The sequence below is a fragment of the Anas acuta genome, chromosome 12 (genome assembly GCF_963932015.1).
Source record: "Anas acuta chromosome 12, bAnaAcu1.1, whole genome shotgun sequence".
Classification (NCBI taxonomy): domain Eukaryota; kingdom Metazoa; phylum Chordata; class Aves; order Anseriformes; family Anatidae; genus Anas; species Anas acuta.
Window position 1 is genome coordinate 3959208 of NC_088990.1, and position 17399 is coordinate 3976606.

At 42.5% G+C, this 17399-nt stretch overlaps 1 long non-coding RNA gene across 1 annotated transcript; it reads left to right on the forward strand.

Annotated features, from left to right (window-relative positions):
- The first annotated feature begins 60 nt into the window (after positions 1-60).
- On the forward strand, positions 61-15564 carry LOC137863063 (uncharacterized). The gene is made up of 3 exons (XR_011100657.1): positions 61-178; positions 9977-10106; positions 15187-15564. It is a non-coding gene; the product is annotated as an uncharacterized lncRNA (long non-coding RNA).
- The last annotated feature ends 1835 nt before the right edge of the window (positions 15565-17399 follow it).

Consider the following 17399-nt stretch of genomic DNA (forward strand, 5'->3'; position numbering starts at 1 on the left):
AAGAAGTTGACTTCTTCGCATAGACATAACAAGTGCTGCCTTGAGCCCAGGAGATGATATCCAGAACAGCTTACCTCTCTCCAGCCAGACAGCTGGCAAATTCTGCACAGTAGGAAAAGGAGTCGGGAGTGTGGATGGAAATTCCTGCTTCCAGCAGCATTCAAGATTACAACCTTCGGTATTTTATTTTCATGGTTGCTCTATGTTGCTTCAGAAACTTCCTGCTTTTGCCATATCTTTCCATTCATTAAAATTGCAGCTTGCAATTAAACATTCTGACATAACATAGCTGAGATTTTTTGGCAGCAGCCTTAACCAGAGGTTTTCAGAGTTTCCTGCAGACGGCTTTAAATTTTCATATCCTCATGAATGCTTGCCACCTTCTTTTAATAACTTGAAAAAATAAGCTTCTCTTAGGAACTTCATTGTTTCTGTATTTCCCCAGCATTCATTTACTGCTTTTAGAAATGTGTCATGCACATGTATATTTATAGAGAGAGCAAAGTGTACATATGCACAGTATAGTTTGACATCTCATAGAGAACACACAGATTGCTTAGTAGATCTAAAGAAAAATAGTTATGTTCAATATTTTCTTTATTAAAATGTATTTTACTCTTGCCATGGTATTATATCATTTCACCCCTTTAAAATTTATTTATTATAATATTCAAAAACGTAATCCTTCATCTGTTAATAATTTGGTGGCTTTACACATATTATGACTGTCATATATTGAAACACTAAACTAGTATTTTTATGCAATTAAATATTTCCTAGGATAGAACTTGTCCCTTTTCCAAAGAGCTCGAAATCACAAGGATTTTCAAGTTATTTGCGTTTTTACAGTTTAGAATATATCAGTTGGAAGCACGTTCAAACACTGTTCATCTCTAATATAGACTTTAGCTTGATTTTAAAGGGGGTCTTTCTAATGTTCAGACTGACCCTAAAGTCTTTTTTCTTCTAACACTACCTGGCAAATAAATTCTTAAGGGGATATTATCAATTTAAGAACCATGCTTTAGTCTAGAATTTTTTCCAAGAGATTAAAGAGAAAATGTCTCCTTTCTTCTGCAAGTTTAATTTCTATATTTGACTGCAGTATGTGTGGTCAGTATGCCATGCTGTTAGGAAACAAAAGGAACAGAAATAGATAAAGGAGACCATAATACCTGAAAAGTTTTTGAGCTACTTTTTAAAGGAGATGTGAAGTTGGTGGGGCCCTTCAAGTGACAAATCACGTATGGAACTCAAAGTCAAGTAAGTTGCTCCTGACTTGTGCAGAGCATCCTCAGCTCCCGCTGCAATTGGCTAGTGCAGCTCCTAAAATTTAAGTTTAAGGATTATTGTTCTGGAATTTCATCTGTTTTGCTGTAACCTCCATTGACCAAATTGCGCATAAGACAAGACATATGCTACTGGCCTGATCTGGCAGACTTCACATACGGAGCCCTGATCTGCTGTAATATACAAGGTATTGCAAAGAAACCTTTATAGCAGTTAACTTCTGAAATAAAGTTTAAAATTTAAACTTCGGCAGTATGCAAGGTGCATTTCTAGTATTTTACAATTGCGTCAAGGCTCCAAAGTACAAACATGGCTTTGGTTTGCCTTCTGTTGATTTCTTTAGGCTTATACCTGGGATGATTGGTCTGTGTCATGCAGGATATATAAAAAATACCAGCTGCCCTGCTCCCTGTGACACTTTCAGGTAAAGACATAAGTGGCACTGAATTTATGCTGAAGGTTTGCTCTAATTTGGAAAACAAACCTTAAAAATTTAAGCAGTGTTAATATGGTTCAACTAATGTGCATTTTTGATTTTTTTTTTTTTAATTTGAATGAACAGTATCAGCCATTTATTAATGGGTTTACTGGTTTTGTGGCTGTGATTTCAGATCATTACATACGTTCTCAAAACTTTACTAAAAATAAGCCCAGTTCTAACAATGAAATGTAGCAGCATATTTGTTGCTATTTCTGAGTATTGTTTCTTCATTTGCCAAACAGTTTAGAAGACAAACTGGCATTCCAACAGCTCACCTGTTTTCTGTAGCTGCTTGATGATCAACTACTTCACAGCCCCTGCTGTTGCATCTAGGACAAGTGTTTTGAAACACAGCTCTAGTACACGCGTAAACGTGTCAGCTCGTGCTAAAATGCCATTTCATTTCCAAGCCAAGCCAGCTGGCTTTGGACAGAAAGTTCTTTTCTGCTTGCGTAGGCAAACTTTATCACCTTCTCGTCCTTTTTCCCTTGCTGTCACATTACTGCAGAGGTGGTGGTGGTTGATAGAGTGAGAAGCAGTGTTCAAAATGTGTCCATGTTAGTCGAGATAATAATGCCTGGTCTTGCAGCCATGTGTTGAATCAGTCTGCCTGAAAAAGCATCTCACATAACCTAATCAAATGTCTTTCCTTTTATTATATGGAAGCAGAGAAAGATTAACTGAGATTAATTTGACGGTACTGAATAAAAATGGAAAAGGATCCAAAGTTTTGGTGTCTGGCCCTGTGCTTCCTAGGCCCTAATTTCGTAGGGCCTAGATTGCTCCTGGGTTTGGAACTCTTATCTTTAGGATCAGTTTAGCAAATCCTGTTGTGTTCCCAGGTGGAAATGAGCAAACATCTTCTTAGCTCTCCCACAGGGTAGAGTAAGAAAACTCATGTGATTTGGGAGGAAAGATGAAAGTTTGGGATTGTTGGTTTTCTTCTATTGTTGGTCTTGTTGATTTGCCTTATTGTTCCTTTTTTTTCCCCCTCCAATGCTTTTTAAGAAAGATATAAGTTCATCTTTAAATTAGACTCTAAAACATAGTTCTTCAATCATGTTTGCAATGTAACAACTCACTGTTCACAATATAATACTGCTCTATGAAGTCAATGGACAAGTTCTTAATAATCCAAAGATTTGACCAGAAAATGGCACCATCTAAACAAAAAGGAAAACGTGCAATAGTTACCTATTTAGATACCTGATTAGCTGGTAGTTTGAGGTAGTTTAAATGTTTTATCATGCTTCACCCAAGCTAAACTGTCCTAAACTAGGTTAAAATTACTACTACAACAGGAGCCAGGTCTTGGATTTAACAAGCCTTAGCTATATGTTCCCCTCAAGGGAAAAGAGGTCAGTCTACCTCAAACCACCTGGCATTTCATGCAGGTATGCATGTGGAAAAGCTGACACAAAGACTTGTTATCCCCACACTAATTTTTGTCCATGTGTCCATATCCATAGTTAGAGTTGTTTGCGTAAAGCCAATTTCAAATGATATTTTCAGGGTCTGAATACATGAATGAGTGATCTCATTCATGTACTGACATGCTTGACAACTTACCATGCATCAGCTGAGCCGTGGTAATTGACCATGTGTGTTTGCTCTTTGCCTGTGGCGATCTCAGATGGAAGCAACCAGTTTCGACTTTTCTTTTCCTTGCCCCTGAGGTTAAGCTGACACACTGAACCTCACATTTGCTGCAGGCTAGAGAAAGGCACGCTGCAGTTCCTGCCCCAGCTGAGGTGCGGTAACTCGTTACGTTGCTGGAACTGGACAGCATGCCTGAGCTGTTGGTTAAAATGGGATAATGAGGGCATAAATCAGGTGTTAGTTCAGTTCAGTGCAAGTCAATTAGGAACGGATTTAAGGTAAATTGACACAAATCACTCTTAGTCCAGAATAAAAGTGGCTACCCAGCGCTAGCTTAACTAAATCAAATAGAGCTTAATCTAACATAAATGGAAAGACTTTCAACTAGCCATAAAAAGCCAAAAAAGTTATGCCCAGTGCTCTGTGTTGCCTAGGGCATGTGCGTTCACTTCATGCAACAAATACAATTTGACACATAAACAAAGAAAGTGAGCCAAATTCACAGCTATCTGTGCAGATAACGTAGGGAGAGGACCTGAGGCTGTGAATGCAGCAATACCTTCTCTGGCTCTCCTAGCAGATCCGGTATATTTTCTCATTTTTAATTGTAATCTGCTGAAGGTGAGAATGGGTAATTCTGCTTTGTCTCAGAAATCTGCATTCTGCCATCGTTTAATAACAGCTATGCAATAATGCTGACATGATCACACTAAAAGTTGATCATGAACAAACAAAGCAGCTGAGTTTGTTTTCATTCCTTGAGCTTGATGAAAAGCATTAAGGAACAGAAAATGATAGAGATACTGAAAAGTAAATCTAGGTTTCATAAATTTTAATAATCTCTATTGTTATTAGTAATTCAATCTAGCAAAATAATCCCCAATGAATAAAAGGCAAGTAAAGCTTGATTTTCTCAAATGGCTTCACCCTTCATCTCTAGAAACTGTTACTGAAGTTAAGGATGCAGATTAGTCATCGAGTGACAATTTCTCAAATCCTTTACCAATGAGAGATTGACTCAAATGAAGGAATTTGGTCCACTAGTTTCCATTTCCTGGCTGAGTTAGCTCTTCTAAAAAATGCTTTTACAGAGAACGTCCGTGGGAAACTATTCTGAATTCTTTGTGTTGTGTGAGACTTGAGAAGACTCCGTTACGGATCAGTATCCCACTAGGGAGGCTACAAGATGCATATACACAATAAAATGAGAGTCTCACCCATACAACATACCACATGGTCCTAGCAGCAGCCTGTGCTTCAAACATATTCCTGTAAGGCTGCTGAGAACCAGTAAGGAGCCCTCCTTCCACAGCCTGTGGGAAGAAACAGCCATTTCCCATGGTGGTTACTTGGCTCAGCTATCCAAGGTATGGACACAGCATAAGTCCCATAGCACAGAGGACAAACTAAGTGCCCTTTGCCGTGACATGAATTTTGTTCTGTGTTATTTTTTCCCCCCTCACTCCAAACACCACTGTATGCACACTGCACAGTTGCAGCAGGCCACACATTTTGAACCCAGGGGGGAACAAAATAGTATGCTATTATCTGGATAATTGAGTGTTGGAAAGAAAGTTGCCTCCAGCACTTTGTCCAGATTAAAATCTCATCAGTACCGTTATCTGGGAAGTATCTGCGGTGACACATGCGTGCTCTGCATCTCAGTCAGCAATCTGGTCTATAGCATTTGCAGAAGCTTTAGCAGTTTAATGACTCTTATAAGCCCTCCACTTATTCAAAAGCTAAAATGCTACCCTGTGTGGGACTGAAACTTCTGAAAGAGCAGATTGAAGTACTCCATGTAAATTGAGCAATTTCTGTTAACACGTGTCGACTAAGCCAGGGCTGCCAATCAGCCAAGCTGCTGCTCTGTTGCAACAAACATCTGAGGTATTGGAGCTTGAACTTAATCAATGTTATTTTATCATGCAGAGCTAAGCCATCAACTGCTGCTCTCACAAACATGGCTTTCAACTACCCCTTCACCAGAGCATACCTGCTTTTTTTTTTAGAAGAAATGTTATGTACTTAGCTCTAATATTAGCTTTTAAGAAATCCACTATTACAATTGATGTTTTTTCAGCCTCTAGTACCAAATTATACACACAAGCAACCTGTTTGGGGAATTGCTGAAGGAAAAAAAATGTAAACCACAGCTGTTGTTAAATCAAGATCAAGCACCCGTGTTTGTATCAACATACAGTAACCAAGAGCGTAGAACCTGTAGCTTTTTCCTGACATCATGGTAGTCATCCGAACAGTTGCTTCAGAGGATTATCATCTAAGAAGTAGCTTAATGTAAGAGTAACTAGTTTTAACGTGTCTACTACAAGAGTCAGAACTGAGGGATGTAGCAGCAACACCAACCAACACTAGCAAGCAAAGCCAACAAGTCAGTTCCCCAGCACCATTTGCACACCCTACCGCAAGTCGTTTCTTTTCTCTGGTACATATTTTTGCTTCTCCATCATCAAGAGTGAAATTATCATTCAGTTACACTGCTGTAAATTTGGACCAGCTCCACTGACTGCTGATATTCATTGCCTCCAAAAGCCCTGGGGATGCATGTTGTACTGCATGCTCTGTGTGGCTCCTCCTAAACAATGTGGAGCTGATCCCTTTCTTCATGCCAGCTTGCTTGTGAGCCATGCAATGGTGTCATGGTTCCAACTTCCTTCTGTGTCCTGAAGATTTTGGCTTGGGTCTTCCCTATTTGCCGTGAGAAGGTTCCAAAATTAGAAACACATTTACTCCTGGTGCCTCCTCTTCACATTGCCACATTTGTTCTTTCTTTGAATGCTTTCCTCTCGGCACGAGGCTGGGAGTATAGGTGTCCTAGACTCACAGAACAATTTATGTGCTGTCCCAAAGATTTGCACCGATTTGAGCTGGTCTCCTCTGATCTGACTTCACAGCCCATGTAGCTTTAGGTGCATCCAACGATTCCCTTTTTTCCTTCATTGTTTTGGTTCATTAGTTTTAGTGCTGCTGACAAAAACTGTGCATTTCAAAAGGCATCTTTCCTGTGGGCTCTGTTTACTCGTTAATGTGGCTAAGTGTCATCTGAAGGCCTGGGTGACAGCTTGCTCTGCTTTGGATTGTGGCATTCCCATATATGATTTATTGTGTCTGAAGGAAAACACACATCTGTAGGAAAGTGAAGAAGAGCCACAGGAAAGGGGGAGCCGTAAGAGGTCTGGCTGTGAGGGGGACTGTGGAACTTGACATTTAGGTTCCTGCACAAGATGTAATTTCCAGCTGAATAGCTCAGGCACTTACACAGCTTCACTTTGGCCCCAGCTGTGCACTAAGTGCTACCGACATCTATCTTAAAAGCTGCTCGCAGCAACCTGACTTGATGCGGTTGTTTTGTTTTCACTAAAAGACAGGCGAAAAAGTTGCTTTAGTGAAGTAGTCCACACGAACAGGGATGGAATATTTTGTCCAGGCCACTCAGAAGGGAACCAACGTAGCTGGGAAAATGGCAGATGATTCTGACAGCTTGCAAATAAAAGTTTTGCTGGAAACATTGCACATTGAGCTGGTGCCCGTGTGGCTTCTGGTACTGAATTATTGGTACAATCCCAGTTCTTTCCAATGAATCACATTTTCCTCAGTTCAGGATTAATCAACGTGTCACTGAGATGTATTCTCAGACAATAAGCACTATGATATGGATGTCAAACTATTTTAGGTCACACTGCCATCTATTTTTAGCTTATCTATTCCACTATAGGACTAATGCCTCAAATTCAGAAATGGCAAGTGTTAAAAGATAGGAAAAAAATCCTGACTCCACAGAGGGTCAGTGAAAGTTATGTCCTTGACCATAACAAGGCCAGGATTGCACCTGATGGGTCTGTTTCAATTAAAGCTTCCTGTTCAAAGCGTCATTCTGTCCCCAGGAGCTGAGATATTTATTCAAATTCCTGCTTTTACAGTGCTTTAGTGTTCCATAAATACTGCCGATGGGGGAACATAAGAGCAGGAGAGGGAGGCTACTTGCTTTGCGTGAAAGATAAAACAGGTCCCTGGTTCACTGCACCAAGCTACTGCCTAGTACACGTTCTGCTGCATTCCTAGTTTTTTCCATGGATCCATAATATCTTTGTGTTGTTCTAAGGTAAGCAAGACTAAACTATGTGCATGTACATAACATATAAACGTAGCTGCATTCTTGCATTATATGCAGCATGTGCACATAAATGTGTACACAGAGTGCTTTCTTCTTTAACATTAAACAATAATACGTGGTGAAACCTCTTAAGTGAAGCAGTCTTCAAAATGAAAATCATGAGAAATATTAGGAGGAAAAAAAAACATATCCATCCAAAATGGAGGCAGCCTTCCTTCTTACTTAAAAGTTGGACTACACAAACACATACATGTTTGTGTATTCCCTTAGGGCTCTGGATTCAGTGTGGATCACCAGGTGTCACATTCAGCTCCTGCAGAAACTCAGAGACAGTGAAGACTGAATTCAAATAACAAGCCCATAAAGACTCGCTGCCATCCAAAACAGAAGAGAAACGCTGGGTATGCCTGCCACAGGGATAGCCAACTGGAGGCCCACACAATCTGGATGAAGCCCACAGAGCAGTTTTCTTTGGCCACTGAGAAGCTGGCTGGCTCTCAGGCTAACCACGTGGTGTTGCTCTTTGTGCCTGGGGCAGGAGGCACAATAAGTTGTGTCTGCCTGAACTTCATGTGGTCAGCTAACTCACCAGAGCATCAGGGCTAGGCTAATAAAAATGACTTTCCATCTGCTACGCACGTTGGCTATCCTTGTCTACATGTTTTTCTGCATAGAAATGAAAATTTGCTTTACCCATGGTCTGAGCTGGCCACAGCCCTCAGCCCGAGCTAATATCCTGCCTCTCAGCACGCCACAGTAATTTGGGCATGTAGCACACAAACTGCAGCTACATGGCTTCTGGTTCTCTTGGACGACAGCCAGAGTAAGCTCGTATCTGCCTTCAAAAGTCCATGTAGACATCGTTTATGTAGGTGGTAGTCAGAAGACCTACGACAGGAGTGGAAAAATACTGCTCCTGCACTGTGGAACAGGAGCGTAGCTTGTGCTTTACCTCTCAGTATCTTTTCCAAGTCCTGGGTATGTTTAATTCTGACCAAGATTGCAGACTGACTTGTCAAGGCCTAAAAGTCAGCAAGATCTGCCTTGACCAGTGAATGGCAAACACACAAATGCCCACGCTGCCGATCACAAAGAACCTGCTTGCTTGAGACTTGATCACTCTTGAAACCATGCCTTCTTCCTCATTATTAGTTTGCTAATCTGCAAGCCATTATTCCTCTTTAAACTGCCCCATTGATTTAGTAGCATCTTTAAAAAGAACATTAAAATTATTCTTCTTCTGCAGCACTGCTCTGGTTCATTAATTACTTCACATTACCAATATAAAACTTGTAAAGTGAAAGAAAATTGCAGCTCTGACTCGCAATTGCAATCACACTTTGTGATCCCTGAGCTGGGGACTGGCTGTACTCTGCAGTTACAGCCCCTGCCCTCAGCGCTCACTGCACAAACCCCGACAGTCACGGCTGCTTTGCAACTAACTGGAATGCCACATTGTGTATTAGGGCTTTTTTACACTTATCCCGTAAGATATCTCTTTCACACTGTATAACCTGAGTGTGAATTAGCTTTTAGGGTCATTCTGGATTCTTTTTAGAAGTTTTCTTCCTATGTCAGAGGAGGAAAAATCACGCGGCCTTCCAGTCTCTTCCTCCACCCAGGCTGAACTGCTACCCTGTATACACAGGTAATGAGAGGTTACATTTTCTTTTCGAAATCTGCAGATACTGCAGAATAAATGATGGCTCTCCTTATCCTGCCATACATTATGAGCTGGACGGGAGCTAACAAATGTCTGCAGAGCACTACACCCCCATTGATTGCACTCAACCTGAATTCACGGTGAAGGTCTAACTGGCAGCTCTCCCAGGTGGCACGCTGCAAAGGCTGGCTCCGACAATTTTGCCTCCCCTTGGGAGCAGCAGTGCTGAGAGCACCCAGGACTCAAACCTGCTGAGGAGGGAATGCTAACAGGCATCCAAGACTTTGTTGCATACCGTGGCTGATCTGCTGCTCCGCATCCTGCCCGTGCTCCAGGGGATCCTCTCCTCCAGCTCTGCAGGGAGCCTCTGCAGAAACACCAAGCATTTGCACTGCACCTGCCCACGCTCACCTCTGCCTCTCACTGCTGCTTTCTGTAGTCTCCAGCTTCTATCCTCTTACATCTCACTCTCTAACGGGGGAGCCTGCAGAGTAAAGTTGATTATCAATTCGCTGCTCCTCAGCCTTAGCAGAAAGGGAACAGCAGCGATGATCTTCCCCGTGAGTCAGTGCTTCTTGCTGGAGGATGCGTGACTCACCAGTCCCCACACGGGCTCCCTCCCTCCCCCATCCCTGTGCCTCACCTCCAGCCTCTCCTGCTCCAAGCCCTCCTTTAAGAACATTGCTGTGCAGTACTCCCTCCTGCCTTTACCTTCTTCACTGTAACAAGCTTGGGGGCAGAGAAAACTTCACAGTACTCCTGTTTTCATATCAGGGAAAAGAAAATGTTTTCCACTTTGACCACTCAGGTATGTCTGCTGGCCCCTCTGGACACACACACAAGCTGTGGAGCCACAAACCTGCCTGCAAAGTGACTTTCAAGTGAGACCTATTAGAAACAGCAATTCCCTGCTTTAACGCATTCGTTCTGGGCCACAGGTAAGATCCTCGTGTTGTTCAGCTCTCCCCCCTGCTGCTGAGTTTTCTCAGGGGTATTTCTGTTAAGAACCTACTCCAGTAAGCATTTACAGACCTGGATTAAGGAAAAGCAGTAACTGCTGATTGAAACAAGAGAAGAATCAATGAGCCGAGTGTTGGAAATCAAGGCACAGAGTGCTTTTTCCCCTATCAGTTCCAGTGCAGTGGTGCTCACTTTTTGCCTCCTGACTTTTACAGAGGCCTGGGTATTCTCCTCTTACCCCACTGGGCTGATTTTCTTCCCAGAAACAAAGCGCTGTTTGCTCTGGACCACACCAGGAAGCAGTCAAAGTGCAAAACCAGTGCCTGAATTTTGTGCCATAAGGAAGAACAACCAGCTGTAATGAAGAAATGGTGACAGGAGAAGCAAGCAGCCTTACAAAGGGAGTGAAGAGTCATTTATTTACCTTTGGGGAACCTACAGAGAATAACAGGAAACAACTTGGAAATAGAGGCTTTTGGATTAGTGTTGAGTGCCAGGGTGGCAACACAAGCATGTAGAACACGGACTTCAGCCCAAGCATGGTACGATCTGCAGCCACCAGCAGCCTCATTTAAATCTGCTGGGTGGGAGAAGAGCCTTCGCCCTTTGTGGTGGGGTCCTCAGTGGATGAGCTCCTCTGGAAACAGATCCAGCGAGAACCCAAGCACCGCCCGTAGGTGTGACGGCAACACAGCCACGAGCTGCAACACTCACCCCACAAGGCAGGTGATCCCTCCACAGGGAGGGACTTGCCCTGCCTCAGCCCACACTGTTTTCAGAAGAAAAGAGGCAGCTCAGCAGCCAGAGCTCTGTGAAACGTGGTATTTTTCACTAGCAATAATCACATGTTGTCATTATAAAGAGCAAAAGCTGACACCAGGCAGCCAGGCCGGATTTCTCCAGAAAATTGTGAGAAAACAGCTAAGAAACAAAACCCCAGCACATCTGTGTGATTGAGGTGAGACTTCCCAACTGGCTGCTCGTGCCAGTTCCAACACGTACCCCAGCACCAGACAGGACAGACCCTGCTGGTGCAGGACAGAAGCCCCAGTATCAGCTCATCTGACTCCAGAGCTGGACAGTGGCTGAGGCATCTGCTGGATAAAGGGATTCAAAGCCAACTCATCAGCTTTCAGAACGGTCCCTGCCCAGTGGAAATGCCAAAGCAGCAGTGATTCTGTTTGCTTCTCTCCTGCAGTGAAACCTTTTGCCTGGAGCAGATCGGGATTAGCTAGTTACAGGGCATGTGCATGACACATCTTTGCCATGTTTGAGCGAACAGAGTGCACACTCCTTAGGGCAGTCCCTGCCTCTCCCTCAATCTTGTACAACACCATAGACGCGAAATAAGGCACGGTATAAATAGCAGCTCTGTCTCCCTCCTGCTCTAAAATGCAAGCAATTTAAAATACTAGTCTTTCTTACAGGGAGGAGCAGAAAGCCAGCATTTTGAAGCCACTTTCTTCTCCCTTGTTAACATTAAGCCCAGCCTTCTGCTCATAAATAATTCATATGGCCTCTTTTTCCTCAATTACATGGTAGTGTCAGATTCCACACTCTGCCTTCCCAGAGTGACTTTCTGGCTCTTCTGGAGACAGCAAGGCTCACTTGGATGTCTGCAAGAGCCACAAATTCATTAGACTCAAGGAGTAGTCTTTCCATACACCAGCTAAAAGATACAGGACACCTTTGTCTTAGAGTTTGAGTAATTATCCCTTTTCTGAACTGAAAGGCTGAGTGACAACATGTTTACAGTAAATCAGTTTTGCTTTAACCCAGTATTTGTGGTGCAAGTTCTAAATATACTGAAGGATGCAAAGATGAGCTGGGTAAGAGGAATGCATAGCTCACGAGCTAGAGGGCACAGAGAGATGAAGAAAAAAGAGGCATTAATACAATGCTCCTGGGGGCCTAGGAGAGAGACAGAAATCACAGGGAACTCAGTTTGTCAGGTGAAAAACAGATGTGCAAACAAAAGCTAACAACCCCACTCCCTCTCCTGGCCACCATCTTTTTTGATTAATTTAAACTTAACTTGTTGAGATGAGAAGCCAAGATTTCTGCTCTGCTATCAACAGCTTGCTGTCTGTACATCGCAACTCATTACAGAGAGGCTGTCTGCATTTGTGCCTTAAACTAGTCAGCCAGAAAACATTAGACACGTATTGCATGCTATAGATTGACAACACTTAAAACCTAGATGGCCAAGCTACTGATATAATTTCCATACTCATTAACCATGACATCTCCAGCTCTCCCCCACAGCATTCTGTCAAATTCAGCAGGCCCAAGAACCTGTCTGAGCTGCCAGAAATCATTTCATTACTCCACGGATTGGCATCGCCTGAATATACTCTCACCCCTCAGAGCACAAGTTTATAGAAATCTCTTTCCAGTTGCCCAGCTGTGCATCTTGCCTTCCCTGCACACACACACGGTCTATTAGCTGTCCGCAGCTCTGCCCGCCTCGCTGGCAGGCTGCCTGTTCACAAAAGCTGCTCCAACAATCGCCCTTGAGCAGAAGCCAACGCCAAGTCTCCTCTCAGGAGTTCATGCTCCGTGCGAGCACTAACATGATTGCACTGGATGGCTTCACCCCGCGTGCTGCTGACAATGACCTCCTACAGACCCCAGGTTTGCTGATGGCAACGAGCTCCTGTGTATGTTTCAAGCTCATTTTTGCCAGGTTGTATTGTAACAGACCTCTCACGGATTAATAATCTGTCAATAGCAGTCAGGCTGCAATGCAGTGTGACACGGGAATTTGGGACTTCTGTAGTTTTCGGTATAAAAGACTATTTCAGATACACTGGAGAACAAGCACAGCCACATTGACAGAGGCAGAAGCTGGGTGCTGGGCTGGGACAGACCTTATGTGGGAATTTTGAAAAGGAAGAAGTTTAACTGGTGGGTATTAAAAAGGTGAGCAGTGACATTTCCAGATATCTTCTCTTAGAAGCAAAGCAAATTCACCTGCTGGCAAATTGCGTCTGAGAATGAGAAACTGTTTACCAGACTCTTCCTGGCAGTGAGGGTGAACGCCAAAATGTCAGAGGGTGGGTCACCTCAGCACTTCATGACTCAAGTGCGATTTGCTTTGTAAAAAGAAGATAAAGACAAAAACAAAACACTGACTGAGAAACAAAGAAAAGGGAGAAAAGCAACTCGGTAGCTCCGGGTTAGGGTATTCACCTGTAAAAGGGCACAGTTCAATTCTGGCCCTGACAGAGCCAATGTATAATTATTGCTACAAACTGCAGGAGCATCAACAGGAGATAAAAAAAAAAAAAAAAAGAAGTCTTTTCACCCACCTTGTAACCCTCAGAAGAACCAATGGTGTCAGCCTGCGCAGTCAGCATCGCCACAAGACACACACCACACTATCAGGATGCCTGAGGTGAAGCTCTCGCTGGCGCTGCATTGCCTCACAAGGCATGTTCCCTGGCACAAGAGGAGCAATGTATTAGTGGCACACATCACGTACCATTGATAACTTCTGGCCATCCCCCACATACATGCTCATCATAGGTCAAATTACTTTTGCCAGTGTCAGCGCACTGCGCTATGTTCAACAGGAACTAGTAAAAAGATGCTTCGCTTTCCACTCTTCCAGGCATAACATGTAAACACACGTGCATCTTAATTTTGCTTAAAATATGAGAACACTTCACATGCTTCAGACTGAAGCTGCTCAAAGGAACTAAGAAGAAATCTGACGGACTCAGAACCCAGTCAGGAACAATGGTGCTTAGATTTAAAATACAACCCAGAACTGAGTTCTTGCAGTTCATGGAAAATGTGAGTGCTGGGCTGGTGCATTTTTTTATTCGCTATTATTATCTCCCATAGACATTCATCCTGATCTTAACATCTTTATTGTCCACATAGAGCAAGCTTCCTCTCTAACAGAAATGAATGTTCCAGTAAATTTCCTTACACACACACACAAAAATCCAACAAAAAAGACAAAAAGACTCCTTTATAACTTTTTTTTTAATATACACTTCATGTTGTGATTCAAAGTGCTCTTTGTTTCAGTAAGTATAAATACTGAATTTTACAATAAAAAAAAAGCAACAGTGAGAAGGAAAACTTATGTGATGCACAGGTTAAATAAAAATTGCAGTCCTAGCTCCAGACCAATTGCATCGAGAGGCAAATGCTAGGTAAAGTCAGGGCTGTTATTTTGCCTCTAGGACAACAGTTCTTTGTCCTGAACGCCACAGTCAATACCTATAAATGTTCCACAAGTCGTCATAAATTTCTGAAAAACTTCTCTGCTGCGGACACAAACATGAGACCTTCTGCTTTAAAATTATAGCAGAGTTAAGTTAGAAGCTACAATTTACTTCCTAGAAACAGTGAGACAACCGTTTTACACACCATTCGTCTGATGTAAAAGATCTGTTTGCTTGCATTGGTCTGAAACCCTTTTAGCTGACCTCATCAGCAATGAGGACAGAGAAAGCAGCGTTATCTTAAAATCTTCCACATGGCACCCTGTGAAAGAAAAGTTAGTTCTTCTCCCTGGAAAAGCACGATGGCCAGAGCACGGGTCAGGTTCAAGGCTACTGCCCCTGCCTGTGCAGTGAGCGTGGGCACCTCCGAGCCTTCCATCCCTCATCTTTAAACAAGGCTTAATAAATAAATCAGCCCTCCTGCAAAAATATTTTGTGACCTCCGGTGAGCGACGCAGTATAAATCCACATGAACATTTCCTTTTATTATCAGTAAATACTCTTGGATTGGTTGAAATTGTTCCTGCCACTGATATCACTGATCTCTGAAGAGATAAACACGAGCTGATTGATGACTTGTCTGCAGGATCTATTTCAACCACCCCCAGGCAGGATATTTTCCATGTGGGTAATAATAAATCTTACTATTGAATGTCATCAAATGAAGGCAAATTACAGTAAAAATAGGCACAGTTATGTATTTCTTATTATGTAATACTAAAGAAGATTCTTCAAAGATGAGGGGAGCTTTCATTTGCATGTCCAATTTTTTGTAATGTAATTCTTTTGCCTACTTTTAATTTATCTTTTCCTTTAACAGCCTTATACAGTCAAGTAATATAAAGAGGCTCTGTCTCCTCAGAATAGACTGTCCCGCCGTCAGGTCTGGAAGGTAAGTTTGTTATTACGACGGAGATTGAATAATGTCCGTTCTCAACAGCTACCTGGGCTGCCTTGGAGTAGCACTCAATGGGATATTTTGAGGTACCACTAATGCTATTTTATACGTTTTATTTGCAAAGGAAGCAAATGGCATCCTTTCTTGTCACTTAACAGAAAAGCTTTGAAGAGGGAGCTGCCACTCACTCTTATTGCTCCCAATTTCTTTCTAAAAATGATTGTAGCGTGCCAGGGAAAAGTTCTACCTTCATAATGAGAACAGCACTGAGAAATGCTCGTGCCATGTTATTTGTGCCAAGCTCAGAACTAAAGATCTAAGGATCTAAGAAACTTTCTAGGACCTGTTAGATACAATAAAGCTAAGGCTTTGTACCAGGGTGGCTGTGCTGCCGAAGGAAAACGTGCAAACCCAAATCTCACATTAAAGACGTAAGCATGAGAAAGAGAGCTGTGAAATAAGATTACAAGTGGTCCACTTACCTCCTGCATTTCACCATTGTGATATCTGCACAGAATCAAAAATCTTTGTCCCCAAAAGCAATGAACCCGTCAAAGAATACATGGAGACAGAAACCGCTCCATTCTGAGAGTAACTTGTGCAGGGCAAAGATGGTGAGCTGGAAAATAGAAAGGGATCAGAACAGGTATGGGAGAGCTACAGAACTTGCAGGGAACTTCTCAGCTCCCTTGGGGACCTGAGAAGCTGTTGGACATGGCCAGTAGGACAAGTAGGTAATTTTTAAGAAGAGTGGGAAAAGCTATGCAGAAGTTTAGAGGCCATGGTAGAAGAGCCCAGTACTGCTAAAACACAACACAACCATAGATCTCACAGGCAGAATGGCAGCTCATTGCATAATCGTGGCATTCATTTCGGGCTATAGAGCTACATCAAAGAGTTAATACAATAAATGACAAGAACAAATCAGCCTGGAAAAAGGTGAAAAATAATTCCTGTGATTCCACTGGCCTTCAGACTGCCATGGAAAGTCTTTTTTCCATACCTGGAAGGCAGCCTGTTTGATTTTGATATGACCCTGAATACCTAGATCAAATTTTGTGGGCTTTCCAGTAATAATACAAGCAATGCTTTAGCATCCAAGGTCTAGCTCCCTTGGAAGAGGAAAATTTTGCTCCTCAAACCTGTTTGAGCTTGCAGACTGCCCTCAGAAGGAGCACAGACTACACTAAGTGAGCTTAGAGTCCCACTACTGAAGACGTGTGCTGTAGCTCAAAAGAAGGCACTAAATTAACTCCCTAAGGCTGATTCCCTTCTGCCATTTATTCATTAGCTTTGTGCACCTGAACATTAAGAGCAAACCTCATGTTTGTAATGAGAAAGGCTTCACAATGCTCCCCATGGATGACAGAAAAGCTCTTGGATTTAAAGGAGTCAGCTCAAGCTGACCACAGGAAAAGCCCAAAAGACATTACCTGAAAGAGGAGAAAACAAAGGTGCTAGCTTCTCTTAGATAGCAAGACCACCTTCAATTTTATTTATATATATACACACATGTACTTTCATAATAATATGTGTATATAAAATATGCACATATAATTCTACATCACATTATATGAAGATACAGATATAAAATCAACAAAGCATTGGTATTTTCTATGCTCACAGTGGGACAGGATTGATGAAAGCTACCTTCCACAATGAGATCACTGTGAAATTTACACTGTGAATGTGATCTGGCCATGCTCTGCTCTTTCTGGACAGCATGGCCAGAGACCCAAGCTGCTCAGGTGTTTTCAAGATCTCTCTGTGATGTTATGTGGCATTTAATATCCAGGGATGACTACAGAGACTGGAAAGCTTTCGTAAGACTAGGGAACCTCACAAGCATTCCGGTCTGAACAGTCCTGGTGTAGATAGTTCTCTTCTAGAAAAGAGATAGCTACCAAAACACTTTGACCATGCCCAAGCAGATTTAAAAAAACCTACCCTAACTTTGAACTCCAAAGCAAACCCAGCAAACATTTTTCCTTCAGCACATCTGGCTAATTCAGACTTTAAGAGCATCTCTGCTACGGGCTTGGGGCAGACAGAGGCACTTTTCAGAAGCCTTCAGCATGTGATCCACGAGAAGGGAAGGAATAAAAGACTTTGGTTTATTAGTTTGTTATTCTCCA